Source organism: Bombina bombina, chromosome 1 (assembly GCF_027579735.1).
Source record: "Bombina bombina isolate aBomBom1 chromosome 1, aBomBom1.pri, whole genome shotgun sequence".
NCBI lineage: Eukaryota > Metazoa > Chordata > Amphibia > Anura > Bombinatoridae > Bombina > Bombina bombina.
This window is the reverse complement of record NC_069499.1, coordinates 1,376,527,444-1,376,542,668: the sequence shown is the minus strand read 5'-3', so window position 1 is coordinate 1,376,542,668 and position 15,225 is coordinate 1,376,527,444.

The window sequence follows — 15,225 nt, the reverse complement described above, 5'->3', positions numbered from 1 at the left end:
CTTTTGGCCTCTCCTCTGTCCAGAGTAGACAAAAAACAAAGCAGATGTTTGACGAAAATCCTTCGTAGCTTGTAAATAAAACTTTAAAGCACGAACCACATCAAGATTGTGTAAAAGGCGTTCCTTCTTTGAGGAAGGATTAGGACATAATGAAGGAACAACAATCTCCTGATTGATGTTCTTATTAGATACTACCTTAGGAAGAAACCCAGGCTTGGTACGCAAAACTACCTTATCTGTATGAAAAATCAGATAAGGGGAATCACACTGTAAAGCAGATAACTCCGAAACTCTTCGAGCCGAGGAGATAGCTACTAGAAACAGAACTTTCCAAGATAAAAGTTTAATATCTATGGAATGCAAAGGTTCAAACGGAACCCCTTGAAGAACCTTAAGAACTAAATTTAAACTCCATGGCGGAGCAACAGGTTTAAACACAGGCTTAATTCTATTTAAAGCCTGACAAAACGCCTGTACGTCTGGAACCTCAGCCAGACGTTTGTGCAAAAGAATAGACAGAGCAGAAATCTGTCCCTTTAAGGAACTAGCAGGCAATCCTTTCTCCAATCCCTCTTGGAGAAAGGATAAGATTCTAGGAATCCTGACTTTACTCCATGAGTAACCCTTGGATTCACACCAATGAAGATATTTACACCATATCTTATGATAGATTTTCCTGGTGACAGGCTTTCGAGCCTGAATTAAGGTATCAATGACCGATTCGGAAAAAAAACACGCTTTGATAGAATCAAGCACTCAATCTCCAAGCAGTCAGACGCAGAGAAATTCGATTTGGATGTTTGAAAGGACCTTGAAGTAGAAGGTCCTGCCTAAGCGGCAGAGTCCATGGTGGAAAGGATGACATGTCCACCAGATCTGCATACCAAGTCCTGCGTGGCCACGCAGGAGCTATCAAAATCACAGAAGCTCTCTCCTGCTTGATCTTGGCAATCAGACGAGGGAGCAGAGGAAATGGTGGAAACACATAAGCCAGGCTGAAGGACCAGGGTGCTGCTAGAGCATCTATCAGCGCTGCCTTGGGATCCCTGGACCCGTAACGAGGAAGCTTGGTGTTCTGACGAGACGCCATGAGATCCAGTTCTGGTTTGCCCCATAGTTGAATCAACTGGGCAAATACCTCCGGATGGAGCTCCCACTCCCCCGGATGAAAAGTCTACCGACTTAAGAAATCCGCCTCCCAGTTCTCTACTCCTGGGATATGGATAGCTGAGAGATGGCAAGAGTGAACCTCTGCCCATAGAATTATCTTTGAAACCTCCAACATCCCCAGGGGGCTCTTTGTACCCCCCTGATGGTTGATATAGGCTACAGTCGTGATGTTGTCTGACTGAAATCTGATGAACCTGACCACAGCTAGCTGAGGCCAAGCCTGAAGAGCATTGAATATCGCTCTTAGTTCCGGAATGTTTATTGGAAGGAGGGCTTCCTCCTGAGTCCACGAACCCTGAGCCTTCAGGGAGTTCCAGACTGCGCCCCAGCCCAGAAGGCTGGCATCTGTCATCACTATAGTCCATTCTGGCCTGCGGAAGCTCATTCCCCTGGACAGATGGACTCGAGATAGCCACCAGAGAAGAGAATCTCTGGTCTCTTGATCCAGATTTAGCAGAGGGGACAAATCTGTGTAATCCCCATTCCACTGATTGAGCATGCAAAGTTGCAGTGGTCTGAGATGTAGGCGGGCAAACGGAACTATGTCCATTGCCACTACCATTAAGCCGATTACTTCCATACACTGAGCCACTGACGGCTGAGAAGTGGAATAAAGAGCACAGCAGGAAGTTAGAAGCTTTGACAACCTGACCTCTGTCAGAAAAATCTTAATTTCTACTGAATCTATCAGAGTTCCTAGGAAGGAAACTCTTGTGAGAGGGGAGAGAGAACTCTTTTCTTCATTCACCTTCCACCCATGAGACCTCAGGAATGCCAGAACAATGTCCGTATGGGACTTGGCGATTTGAAAATTCGACACCTGTATCAGAATGTCGTCTAGGTAAGGAGCCACCGCTATGCCTCATGGCCTTAGAAACTGCCAGTAGGGACCCTAGAACCTTCATAAAGATTCTTGGTGCCGTGGCTAACCCGAAGGGAAGAGCCACAAACTGGTAATGCCTGTCTAGGAAGGCAAACCTGAGAAACCGATGATGATCTCTGTGTATCGGAATGTGGAGATAAGCATCCTTTAAGTCCACGGTAGTCATATATTGACCCTCCTGGATCATAGGTAGGATGGTTCGAATAGTCTCCATCTTGAAGTATGGGACCCTGAGAAATTTGTTTAGGATCTTGAGATCCAAGAATAGTCTGAAAGTTCCCTCCTTTTTGGGAACTATAAACAGATTTGAATAGAATCCTTGCCCCTGTTCCTCCCTTGGAACTGGGTGGATCACTCCCATGACCAGAAGGTCTTGAACACAACGTAAGAATGCCTCTTTCTTTATCTGGTTTGCAGATAATTGTGAGAGATGAAATCTCCCTTTTGGAGATGAGGCTTTGAAATCCAGAAGATATCCCTGGGAAACAATCTCCAGAGCCCAGGGATCCTGGACGTCTCTTGCCCAAGCCTGGGTGAAGAGAGAAAGTCTACCCCCAACTAGATCCGGTCCCGGATGGGGGGGTACTCCTTCATGCTGTTTTAGAGGCAGCAGCAGGTTTTTTGGCCTGCTTTCCCTTGCTCCAAGCCTGGTTAGGTCTCCAGACTGGCTTGGACTGGGCAAAATTTCCTTCTTGTTTTGCAGTAGAGGAAGTTGAAGCTGCGCCACTCTTGAAGTTTCGAAAGGAACGAAAATTAGTCTGTTTGGTCCTTAATTTGTTGGACCTATCCTGGGGAAGGGCGTGGCCTTTTCCTCCAGTAATATCAGAAATGATCTCCTTCAGTCCAGACCCGAATAGGGTCTGCCCTTTGAAGGGGATGTTGAGAAGCTTAGACTTTGAAGTAACGTCAGCTGACAAGGATTTAAGCCATAGTGCCCTATAAGAGAAAAAAAACTACCACATAAACTGCAAAACAGTGTTAAAAAGTAGTAAACTCTACGAAATTTTTACAGTGTGTATAAGAGACTAAAGCAGCATTGCACCCACTTGCAAATGGATGATTAACCCCTTAGGCCCCAAACCGGATTAGAAAAACAGTAAAACTGTTAAAAAAACAGTCAAACACACTGCCACAGCTCTGCTGTGGCTCCTACCTGCCCTTAAACACGATTTTTGCAGAATAAAAACCCTCTATAGCGGTCCTAGCTGCCAGAGGACTCCTTTAGGGAAGCTGGATGTCTCAGTCTGAATATCAACTGCGCAAAAAGTGCGCGAAAATAGGCCCCTCCCACCATGCACTCAATGTCAGAGGGCCTTAAAAAAAGTACTCCTAGGAGTGATCTAACAAGCCATGTGGAAAACTAGGCCCCAAATAAAGATTTATCAACCTCAGAAAAAAAACGTTTTTTCTGTAAGTTATGCAAACGTTTTTACACTAAGTAATATGAGAGTTAACATGAATATTACCCTTATCTTGTAAGCATGATCCCAGTCATTGTTAAATCACTGTATCAGGCTTACCTCAAATATACCAGGCATTGTCAGCATTTTCTAGACCTTATCATCTCTCTAGAAAAAAATATACTGAACATACCTCAAAGCAGGTGATCTTCAAACCGTCCCCCCAACTGAAGTTTTCTTTCCATACTCTTCAGCTATGTGTGAGAACAGCAATGGACCTTAGTTACAAACCGCTAAGATCATCAACCTCCAGGCAGATTATTCTTACAATGTCTGCCTGAGAGTAAAACAGTACAACGCCGGTACCGTTTAAAAATAACAAACTCTTGATTGAATGTAAAAACTAAACTAAGTCACCACATATCTCTTGATACTTCCTTTTTTGTCAAGAGTTGCAAGAGAATGACTGGGGTGGCAGTTAGGGGAGGAGCTATATAGACAGCTCTGCTGTGGGTGTCCTCTTGCAACTTCCTGTTGGGAAGGAGAATATCCCACAAGTAATGGATGAACCCATGGACTGGATACACCTTTACAAGAGAAAGCTGCAATATCTCCTGCAATATCTTCTACCATCACCCCGCTATCCTGGGACCTAAGAAGCGGTTACCGCATACTGTTTATTAAAGAATATAAACAGCGGATCAGGACTGAGACTATTGGAGATCCATACAGCTCATAGTGGAGGACTATTTGGTGATATCAACTAAGTGCACATTTTACTCTGACATCTTGTACGTTTTAATTTTTAACTTGCGCTCTTTCTTCTTGTTATTACAACTTTTACCCTTAGAGTGGCTTTGCGCTCTTTTCTGTGTTTTTTTCACGTTTTTTTAGTACAAAATTTTATGTCTATTAACCCACTGCCCACAATCACTGCTGCAGCAAAGATAAAAAAATGACTATTAACCTCATAAAATGCCACCTGAAACTTTCAATAGTGTTTAGCACAAGTACAATATAAAATACAAATCCTCAGTATATCTACAAATATTGTTTTCCAATCCAACAGCCCCACACAGCAGCTAGCAGGTTAAATATAATGTGGTAATATCTGTCTAATTTCAAGCTATGTAACATCTATGTAAACTAGAGTGCTTTGTGGTGTACAGCAATACAGATGATGAAGGGTTATTAATTTTACTCTTGCTTTAGGATTGCCACCTTTAGTTCAGGCCAAACCAAAACTCTACTGCACAGCACAGCAACAACAACAACAAAAATCAGAGTGCTCACTATTAGGGTCAATTTATTAAATGCCGGGTGGACATGATTCGCATACGCTGTCGGCATGCCGCCCCCAGCACATTCAAGCCCAATCGGGCGCTAGCAGGGAATGCCAATCATCCTGATCGTATTGGGGACATTGCGGGGGCGCGTCTGAGGTCTGTCATTTTTTTCTCTTGCACAATCTCATTATAGCTTTGGCAGGGTCTTCAACTGGCAGCGTTCTTGCTTCTCCCCATGAAGATTGGTGTCAGACTACTTCAGCATTTTTTAATATGTTTCATGTCGTTAAGTGCTTTCATGTAGCACTTTAATTCTAGATGGGAAACTTGGTTTGTCGCCTTTAGTGCTCACTACCTATATATGTTATATGTAACTTAGCCTTATCATGAATACTGAAACTGATCAACCTCACCCCCAACCTGCTACAGCCCAGGAGGAATTAGCAGTAAGGTATGTTATTTTAATATTTATGGCATCTTTTCTATTTTGTGACAATTATTATATACTGTTTATTGATGGCTGGTTATACTTCTTTCTTAGCCATACTACCCAGCCTATGCCCACCTGTTCCCTGTGCACAAACCCTTGCTAGCAAGATAAAAAACTTTGTAAAGTGTGTATTGGACAGATTAATGATGGAAGCTTTTCTTATTCACCAAGCGGTTCTGTGGATAATTTACAATTCCCTGATTCTGCTTCTGATAAAAAAGCCTTTGAGTCTGATTTACCTATAATGTTTGACACTGCATCTATTTCTGAATTCACACGTCAAAACGCCATGCCAACCCCCTAAACCGCCATCCCCCCACATCGCAATCAATATTAAAAGTAATTAACCCCTAATTTGCCATCGCAATGTCTAAAAAAAAAATAACCCCTTATCCGCCATCCCCCCACATGTTAAACTACCTAATAAACGTACTAGCCCCTAATCCACCATCCCCAATATTAAAAACTACCTAATAAATGTATTAGCCCCTAATCCGCCAGCCCCCCATAACACAAAGTACCTAATTAACCTATTAACCCCTAAACCGCCAACCCCCACAACACAAAGTATCTAATAAAACTATTAACCCCTAAACCCCCAAACCCCACAACATAAAGTATTAACCTAATAACTAAGCCCCCTCACTTAACCCCAATTAAAATACACTTACATAAAATAAAAAATACTAACTACATTAAAAATTTATTAAAAATTACAAAAAATGAAAAACCTAGATTACTAAAAAAAAAATAACATTACCCAAAATAAAAAATTCTAACATTACATTAAAAACACTAACATTACATAAAAAACTAACATTACAAAAAAAAGCGAAGATTACAAAAAATAAAAAACCTAACATTACAGAAAATAAACAAAATTATCCATAAATAAAAAAAGTTATTCCTAATCTAGGGCATTGCCCTAAATTTAACAGCAATTTTGCCCGGAAAAAACAAACAAAGTACCCCTTAACATTACAACACCCCACCCACCCAATCCCCCAAAATAAAAAAACCTAACTAATAATAAACTATTCTACCCATTGCCCCTAAAAGGGCATTTGTATGGGTATTGCCCTTAAAAGGGCAATCAGCTCTTTTGCAGCGCATAAAAAAATAAAAGCCCTAATCTACAAAAAAAACACCCCAAAAAAAAACGAACTCCAAAATAGGTACTCACCATTGATAAAGTCTTCCTCAATGGTTAGTACCTATTTTGGGGGTAAGTGTTAGTTTTTATTTATTTTTGGGGAGTGTTTATTTTTAGGGTTTTTTGTATTTTTTATGGGCTGCAAAAGAACTGATTGCCCTTTTAAGGGCAATGCCCATTCAAATGCCCTTTTAGGGGCAATGGGTAGTGTAGGTTTTTTTTTTAGTTAGGTTTTTATTTTGGGGGGGTTGGTTGTAATGTTAGGGGGTGCTTAGATTTTTTTCTAGGCAAAAGAGCTGTTAACTTTAGGGCAATGCCCTGCAAAAAGACCTTTAACAGGCTATTGGTAGTTTATTGTTAGATTAGGGTTTTTTTTTATTTTGGGGTGGCTTTTTTGTTTAAACGGGGCTATTAGAATAGGAATAACTTTTTTTATTTTGGATAATTTCATTTTTTATTTTCTGTAATGTTAGGTTCTTTTATTTTTTGTAATTTTTTTTATTTTGTGTAAGGATAGTTTTTGTTTTTATTTTGAGTAATGTTAGTTTTTCTTTAGTCATTTTTTTGTAATTGTTTATTATTATTTAACGTAGTTAGTGTTTTTTATTTTATGCAAGTGTATTTTAATTAGAGTTACGTTAGGGGGCTTAGTTATTAGTTAAATACTTTGCGTTGTCAGGAGTTGGTGTTTTAGGGGTTAATAGTTTTATTAGGTAGTTTGCATTGTGGGGGGTTGTCAGTTTAGGGGTTATTTGGTTAATTAGGTAGTTTGCATTGTGGGGGGTTGTCAGTTTAGGGGTTATTTGGTTAATTAGGTAGTTTGCGTTGTTGGGGGATGGCGGTTTAGAGGTTAATAGGTTTATATAGTAGTTTGCGTTGTTGGGGGGTGGCGGTTTAGGGTTTAATAGGTTTATATAGTGGTTTGCGTTGTGGGGGGATGGCGGATTAGGGGTTAATTTAGGCATAAATCCTTGCACTGAATATGTGATACTGACTGGCGACGCCGGTTCTATGTTAGTTTATGGGAGTAAAAACTGCGGGTGACGGGTAAAATAAACACGCATAACTTGTATGCTACGCCGTATACGTAATTGTTCGATTAGACTAAAAATTGGTGATGCTGGGTTTTGCACCCAACGCCACATATGTGATTGTGCCCTATATATTTAAATGTTTTTACAAAGTCTGAAAAACAGCTTGGGATTCCTGAGAAAATATATAAGAATTTTCCCCTGGAAAGGCGTTTGCATAATCAATTTGCCACTCCACCTAAGGTTGATGCCACAATTTCTAGATTATTTTGATCATTTATTTTTCCTATTGATGCTGCTGGATCTTTTAAAGATGTTATAGAAAAGTAAATGGAGCAGAATTTGAAAAGAATTTATCTCCAACAGGGGTCTTATTTCATCCTTTAAGAATCTACAAGAGTTAGTATCAGAACATAGGAAAGGAATACTTATTGTGGGAGGAGACTTGAACATTATACTAGACCCAGCTTTAGATGCATCCTCAAGTACACCCACAGCGCACACTAGACCACCTAAAACGGCACTCAAATGCATAGAACATTTGGGTTTGATAGACACTTGGAAAGTGCGGCACCCAACGCAACGTAATTATACGTTCTTCTTGCACCCTTGGTCGATATATACCAGAATTGATTATGTCCTAATAGATAGAAACCATCTCTCACTACTCAACGACTCAGACATAAAACCGACCCCTTGGTCAGATCACTCGAAAACAATCACTCACCACACAATTAAACCGTTTAGAACTGAGTCACAAAAACACTCCAAAAGACAGTACACTACTTACCCGAATTACAGAGATCAGACAAGAACTAAACCAGATCTTGATGAAAGAAGCTCAAAGACGAGCACTGAGTATCAAAAAGATGTACTTTTACAAGGGTAATAGAGCAGGGCTATTATTAGCAAAGGCGTTAAAAGCTCAAATGCAAAGATTGCAAATTCACAAACTAATGACCACAGACAACAGGGACATCATTTGATAGCAGCGAGATCGCAGATCATTTTAGAGACTATTATGCCAAATTATACAACATAGGCCCCTATTTATCAAGCCGTCAACCGCAAATACGCTGGAATTCCGCTGCGTAATTGTGGCGAGCCTCATTTGCCTTATTTATCAAAGGCTACAGACCGGCAAAAGTAGAATTTTGTGACATAACATACGATCTCAGTCCGACACAGATCAATGCTTACGCCACTACAGATGTTCCGAATGCAAATTCGGCACTATCTGACCACTTTTGCTAGTTATCAAAATTCTACCAGGTACGCTCGGCACTGTTCCAGCCCAGCGTACCTGGTTTTCAATCCAGCGCCCTGGAGGCAACAGATGCCATAGGAATCAATGGAAGTCTGAAAGCAGCGAAAAGCTTATGTTCGCTCCTGCCCGATATCCCATTAATTCATATGGGAGAATAAAAGTTATGTTTACACCTAACACCCTAACATGTACCCAGAGTCTAAACACCCCTAATCTGCCGCCCCCTACACCGCCGCCCCCTAGATCATACTTATTAACCCCTAATCTTCTGTCCCGACACCACTGCCACCTACATTATACTTATTAACCCCTAATCTGCCGCCCGACACTACCGCCACCTACATTATACTTATTAACCCCTAATCTGCCCCCCGACACCGGCGCCACCTACATTATACTTATTAACCCCTAATCTGCGGCCCCGACACCGCCGCCACCTACATTACACTTATTAACCCCTAATCTGCCGTCCCCAACGTCGCCGCCACTATATTAAATTTATTAACCCCTAAACCTAATTCTAACCCTAACACCCCCCTAACTTAAATCTAATTTAAATAAATCTAAATAAAATTCCTATCATTACCTAAATAATTCCTATTTAAAACTAAATACTTACCTGTAAAATAAACCCTAAGCTAGCTACAATATAACTAATAGGTACATTGTAGCTATCTTAGGGTTTATTTTTATTTTACAGGCAAGTTTGTATTTATTTTAACTAGGTAGAATAGTTACTAAATATTTATTAACTATTTAATAACTACCTAGCTAAAATAAATACAAAAGTACCTGTACAATAAAACCTAACACTGCACTATAATTAAATACATTAACTAAATTAAATACAATTACATAAATTAAATTAAATTATCTAAAGTACAAAAAAACCCCCACTAAATTACAGAAAATAAAAAACAAATTACAGATATTTAAACTAATTACATCTAATCTAATAGCCCTATCAAAATAAAAAAAGCCCCCCAAAATAAAAAAACCCTAGCCTAAACTAAACTACCATTAAAAGGGCCTTTTGCGGGGCATTGCCCCAAAGTAATCAGCTCTTTTACCTGTAAAAAAAAATACAAAAAACCCCCCAACATTAAAAACCACCACCCACACAACCAACCCCCCAAATAAAATACTATCTAAAAAAAACTAAGCTCGCAATTGCCCTGAAAGGGCATTTGGATAGGCATTGCCCTTAAAAGGGCAGTTAGCTCTTTTGCGACCCAAAGCCCCTAACCTAAAAATAAAACCCACCCAATACACCCTTAAAAAAACCTAACACTAACCCCCTGAAGATCGACTTAAAATCCTCAATGTCTCCATGTGTCATATCATTACCCCTCTAGTAGATTATATGTGGTAATATCTGTCCCTTTAAGGTTTACACAGAGGCATATCAGATCATCTATAAAAGGAGGGACTAAAGCACTGCACAGGTGCTTGATAATTGCAAATGTATGGGTAAAGCAAAGTTACTGCAACCTTTACCTATCTCCTAAATTTAACAGTTTGGATAAACTCTTTTCAGACAAACAATATCCTTACCAATTTCATTATCTTCATACAACTAAAATCTGTTACCATTTATTATACTTCTAACGATCTCACATTCAGATCGCCTCTCACACCAACGGAGTTTCACAGCACTCTGACGTCATCTCTATCTCAGCGTGTGTATACGGAAGTCGGAACACGCTGCCTGCAGGGACGCTGAACACGGAGTGTTACCTCCGCTAACGGATCAACATCTCAGCTCCTCTCAACTCTACCGGACCTGTTCCCAACTTACCTTGCCTTAGGATTTAGTACTTAGTATAAGAGACTGCCTTAAAACACTTGTCTGTAACTTCTAATAGGAATATCTACAGAGCGAATGCCTAACTGAATTGCTTCCTATTGTGTTTGCCTGTCATATTAATACCTGCTATAAGCTCCAGTTATACAGAGGAACTGTTTACTAGTGTGTTTGCCTGTCACAGTAACTCTCTAATACATGCTAAAGTCATACAGAGACTTAAACTAAACCTTAATCATTGAAGTGAGATATAAAAGTCCAGGTATACATCATCATTAATACCTGTGACTACAAGCTCACTTTCCATCTCATTACTTGTTTATGTTATTCCTAAGAGGTATCAGTTTTCACTTACCATTGATAACTGTATAAATAGGAATAACTACACACAAAATATTTGTTTATCCATAAGTGTTTATTAGGGTTATTGCAGAATTATCAAGCCTATAAAAAGGATTACAATGGATCCTGCGCAAATGACCAATGAAATTGGCACCCTTAATCAAAAGGTAGAATTACTTGCACAGGGTTTAAATGAACTAAAGACTGAAAATAACACACTTAAACGTTTAATGAACGATTACTTCACACAGAAACCCACTGATCATCCAGAACCACAAATTAATCCACCCCACCCATTCACAGGGGTACGTTCGAAATACCGTGAATTTAAGAATTCATGCATGCTCCTATTCAGTATGAAACCCAAGACATACAGTACAGAGAGAATTAAGGTCTGTACCACTATATCATATCTGTCTGGAGAACCCAGGGCTTGGGCTGACAGATTCTTTGAGTCTGGAGATCCTATACTAGATTCATTAGAAAATTTCTTTGCTGCCATGTCTACACTTTATGAGGATACTAACAAACAGAGTACCGCGGAACAAAACCTGAGATCCATTAGACAAGGAAAGCGAGTGGTAGAAGATTATATTGCCGAATTCCAACTTTGGGCTACTGACTCGCAATGGAATATAATTAGCCTAAAGAATCAATTCAGGTTGGGATTATCAGAACATCTCAAAGACGAACTTTCTCGTATAGAGTTTGTATATCGATGGATCGACGCTACAGAGAACGTAAGATGGAAAGACAACACCCCGAGACCTTCACAAAGAAGAATTATCCTGTTCATTATGATAAACCCAGTACACCAGCGGTGGCAATGGAAATTGGAACCATAAAAGGCCCTCTAACTCAAGAGGAAAAGACAAGACGTCGCCTAGCCAACCTATGTATGTATTGCGCTAACAAAGACCATGGAGTGTCTACATGTCCTCTCCTGTTTCGTCAAAAGAAGGGTAAGACTTCTTACAGTATCACTAATATCCTTACCAAAGTAAATACCCATTTGACTATTTCTGTGTCTTTACAGTGGGACCAACACCTCTACCAGAGCGAGGCTATGATTGACTCCGGTGCTTTCGGAATGTTCATAGATCAGAAAATTGTTAATGCAAATAAAATTCCTTGTGTGATGAAAGAAATACCAGTTTATGTTAAAGTTATTGACGGGTCTAATTATTTAAAGGGTCCCATTACACATCACACTATTCCACTCCTCACCACTACAAAAACAGGTCACAAAGAATATATTTCATATGACATCATTCCAGGATCTATACACCCTATTATTATGGGATATCCATGGCTACAAAAACATAATCCCACAATTGATTGGTCAATAAACAAGATAAAATTCGACTCTTCTTACTGTTCTTCAACTTGTTTTCCTTACACACAGATTAATCACGCTATAACAGCCTTACCCCAAGAGTACGCTGAATTTTCAGACGTATTCAATTTAAAGGAAGCAGAAAATCTTCCTCCACATCAGCCATATGACTGCCCGATTGATACAAAACCTGGTGCAGTCATACCGTTTGGAAGAATATTCCCACTATCACAGAAAGAATTACAATTCTTGAGGGAATACCTAGACGATAATTTACGTAAAGGTTTTATCTCACCCAGTACATCCTCGGCAGCCGCAGGCATATTTTTCGTCACTAATAAAGACGGAACCAGACGACCCATTATAGATTACAGAGCTCTTAACTCCATAACTATCAAAAACAGATACCCCCTTCCTCTCATCCCTGAGCTTCTAGAAAGGTTGAGTGATGCTACCATATTCACAAAATTAGACCTTAAAGGTGCCTACAACCTTATCCGGATGAAGAGTGGGGATGAATAGAAAACGGCCTTCAGGACCCGTTATGGGTTGTTCCAATATAATGTCATGCCATTCGGACTCACCAATGCACCCGCCACATTCCAGTATTTTATTAATGATATATTTAAAGATCTCATGGATGTGTGCGTGGTAATTTACTTAGATGACATTTTGATCTACTCTCGTACTGAAGATGAACATATCAAACATGTTAGGTGGGTGTTAGCAAGATTGCGTGAACATCAACTCTACGCCAAGATGGAGAAGTGTTGTTTCCATGTAAAGACTATCAAATTTCTGGGATATATAATCTCACCTACCGGAGTAACGATGGACCCTGAAAAGGTTTCTGCTATACTCAACTGGACTAAACCATCTTCGGTAAAATCGCTACAACGATTTCTTGGATTTGCCAACTTTTATAGACGATTCATAAGAAATTTCTCTATGATTGTCAAACCTTTAACCAGACTAACAGGCAAACATAAATTCTTATGGAACAATGAAGCCCAAGAGGCATTCGATTCTCTAAAAAGGAAATTCTCATCCTCTCCCGTTCTACAACTTCCTCATCCTGATTACCAATACACAGTAGAGGTAGATGCCTCGAATACAGGTATTGGTGCTATACTTTCCCAACAATCTCTAATTAATCCTACTTTACATCCAGTTGCATATTATTCAAGAACACTCACAAATGCAGAACAAAATTACTCCGTAGGAGACAAAGAATTGTTAGCCATCAAATGTGCTTTGGAACATTGGAGGCATATACTCGAAGGCACCTCCAAACCGTTTTACATCTTCACCGATCACAAGAACCTTCAATATCTCAGGAATAACAAGACTCTTTCATCTAGACAGGTCCGTTGGGCTCTTTTCCTCGACAGGTTTGAATTTTTGATAACCTATAGACCAGGTTCTAAGAACATCAAGGCAGATGCTCTCTCCAGATCCCTGGAACCTACCACTGAAGAACCAGAGAAAAAGTTTATCATTGCCCCTCACAAAATCATTGCCTCCGCCACTACTTTACTCACTGTGATAATAAATGCTTTGCAATCTGATACTGAGATTCCACCTTCTTGTGAACGGGATGAGAAGACAGGTCTATTTATCCATAACAACAAGACCTATATTCCTTCTTCTTTACGCAAAGAACTCATACAACATTATCATGATACACCTCTCTCAGGACACCCTGGTATAGTAAAAACGATGGAACTCCTCAAAAGGACGTTTTGGTGGCCACGTCTCAATCAGGATGTAGTTGATTACGTGACTAAATGTAATACTTGTGCTCGGAACAAGAAAGACCATCATAAACCATTTGGTCTTATGTGTTCCTTACCCATTCCAGAGGTTCCTTGGTCTATGATAGCTATGGACTTCATAGTGGAGTTACCTCCATCAAACCAATTCATCACAATATTAGTGGTAATAGACCATCTCACCAAATTAGCACATTTCATACCGTTAAAGTCTTTACCAACTGCCATCACTACTGCAAAGATATTCATGTCAAATATTGTAAAACTTCATGGACTACCCACTTCCATTGTGTCGGACCGGGGGACACAATTCACCTCCAGATTTTGGAAAGAATTATGTTGTATACTACAAATTTCTTCAAGACTCACCACCGCATTCCACCCTCAATCCAATGGATTAACGGAGCGTACAAATCAAACTTTAGAACAGTACCTTCGCTGCTATGTAAGCCATCTTCAAGATGACTGGGCAGAGTGGTTACCTCTAGCTGAATTTGCGTATAATAATTCTATAAACACCTCCACCAAAACATCACCATTTCATGCTACATATGGATACCACCCTAAGTCTCTTCCTGGACGAGACCTTGTATCCAGTAATCCAACCGTCATGGATTATACCCAAAACATCAGAGCTTCTCTAACACTATTGAAGAAACACCTCGAAGAAGCCAAATCCTCTCAAAAGAGATATTATGATACGAAAAGATGTAATCCTCCAACCTTTAAAGTTGGTGACAGAGTTTTACTCTCCACAAAAAATCTTAGACTCCAAGTCCCCTGTAAAAAACTCGCAAACCAATTAATTGGGCCTTACTCCATAACAAAGGTCATCAATCCTAATGCCGTCACTCTAAAACTACCACAAACATTAAAGATACATCCATCATTCCATGTATCGCTTCTGAAACCCTACCTTGGAACCAACACCATACAACCACAAGTCAACGACTCCCCTGTCATATCCGAACCAGATCAAACGGATTATGAAATAGAAAGAATACTTGACTCCCGGATACGTTGGAGAAGAGTTGAATATCTCGTCCACTGGAAGGGATATGGACCAGAAGAAGATTCATGGGTACAACACTCTAACCTTAATGCTCCTCATTTACTTTCTGAATTCCACACTAAATATCCAACGAAACCACGTGCAGTTGGTGGTAGGAGGACATCCTGACGGGAGGGATCTGTCATATCATTACCCCTCTAGTAGATTATATGTGGTAATATCTGTCCCTTTAAGGTTTACACAGAGGCATATCAGATCATCTATAAAAGGAGGGACTAA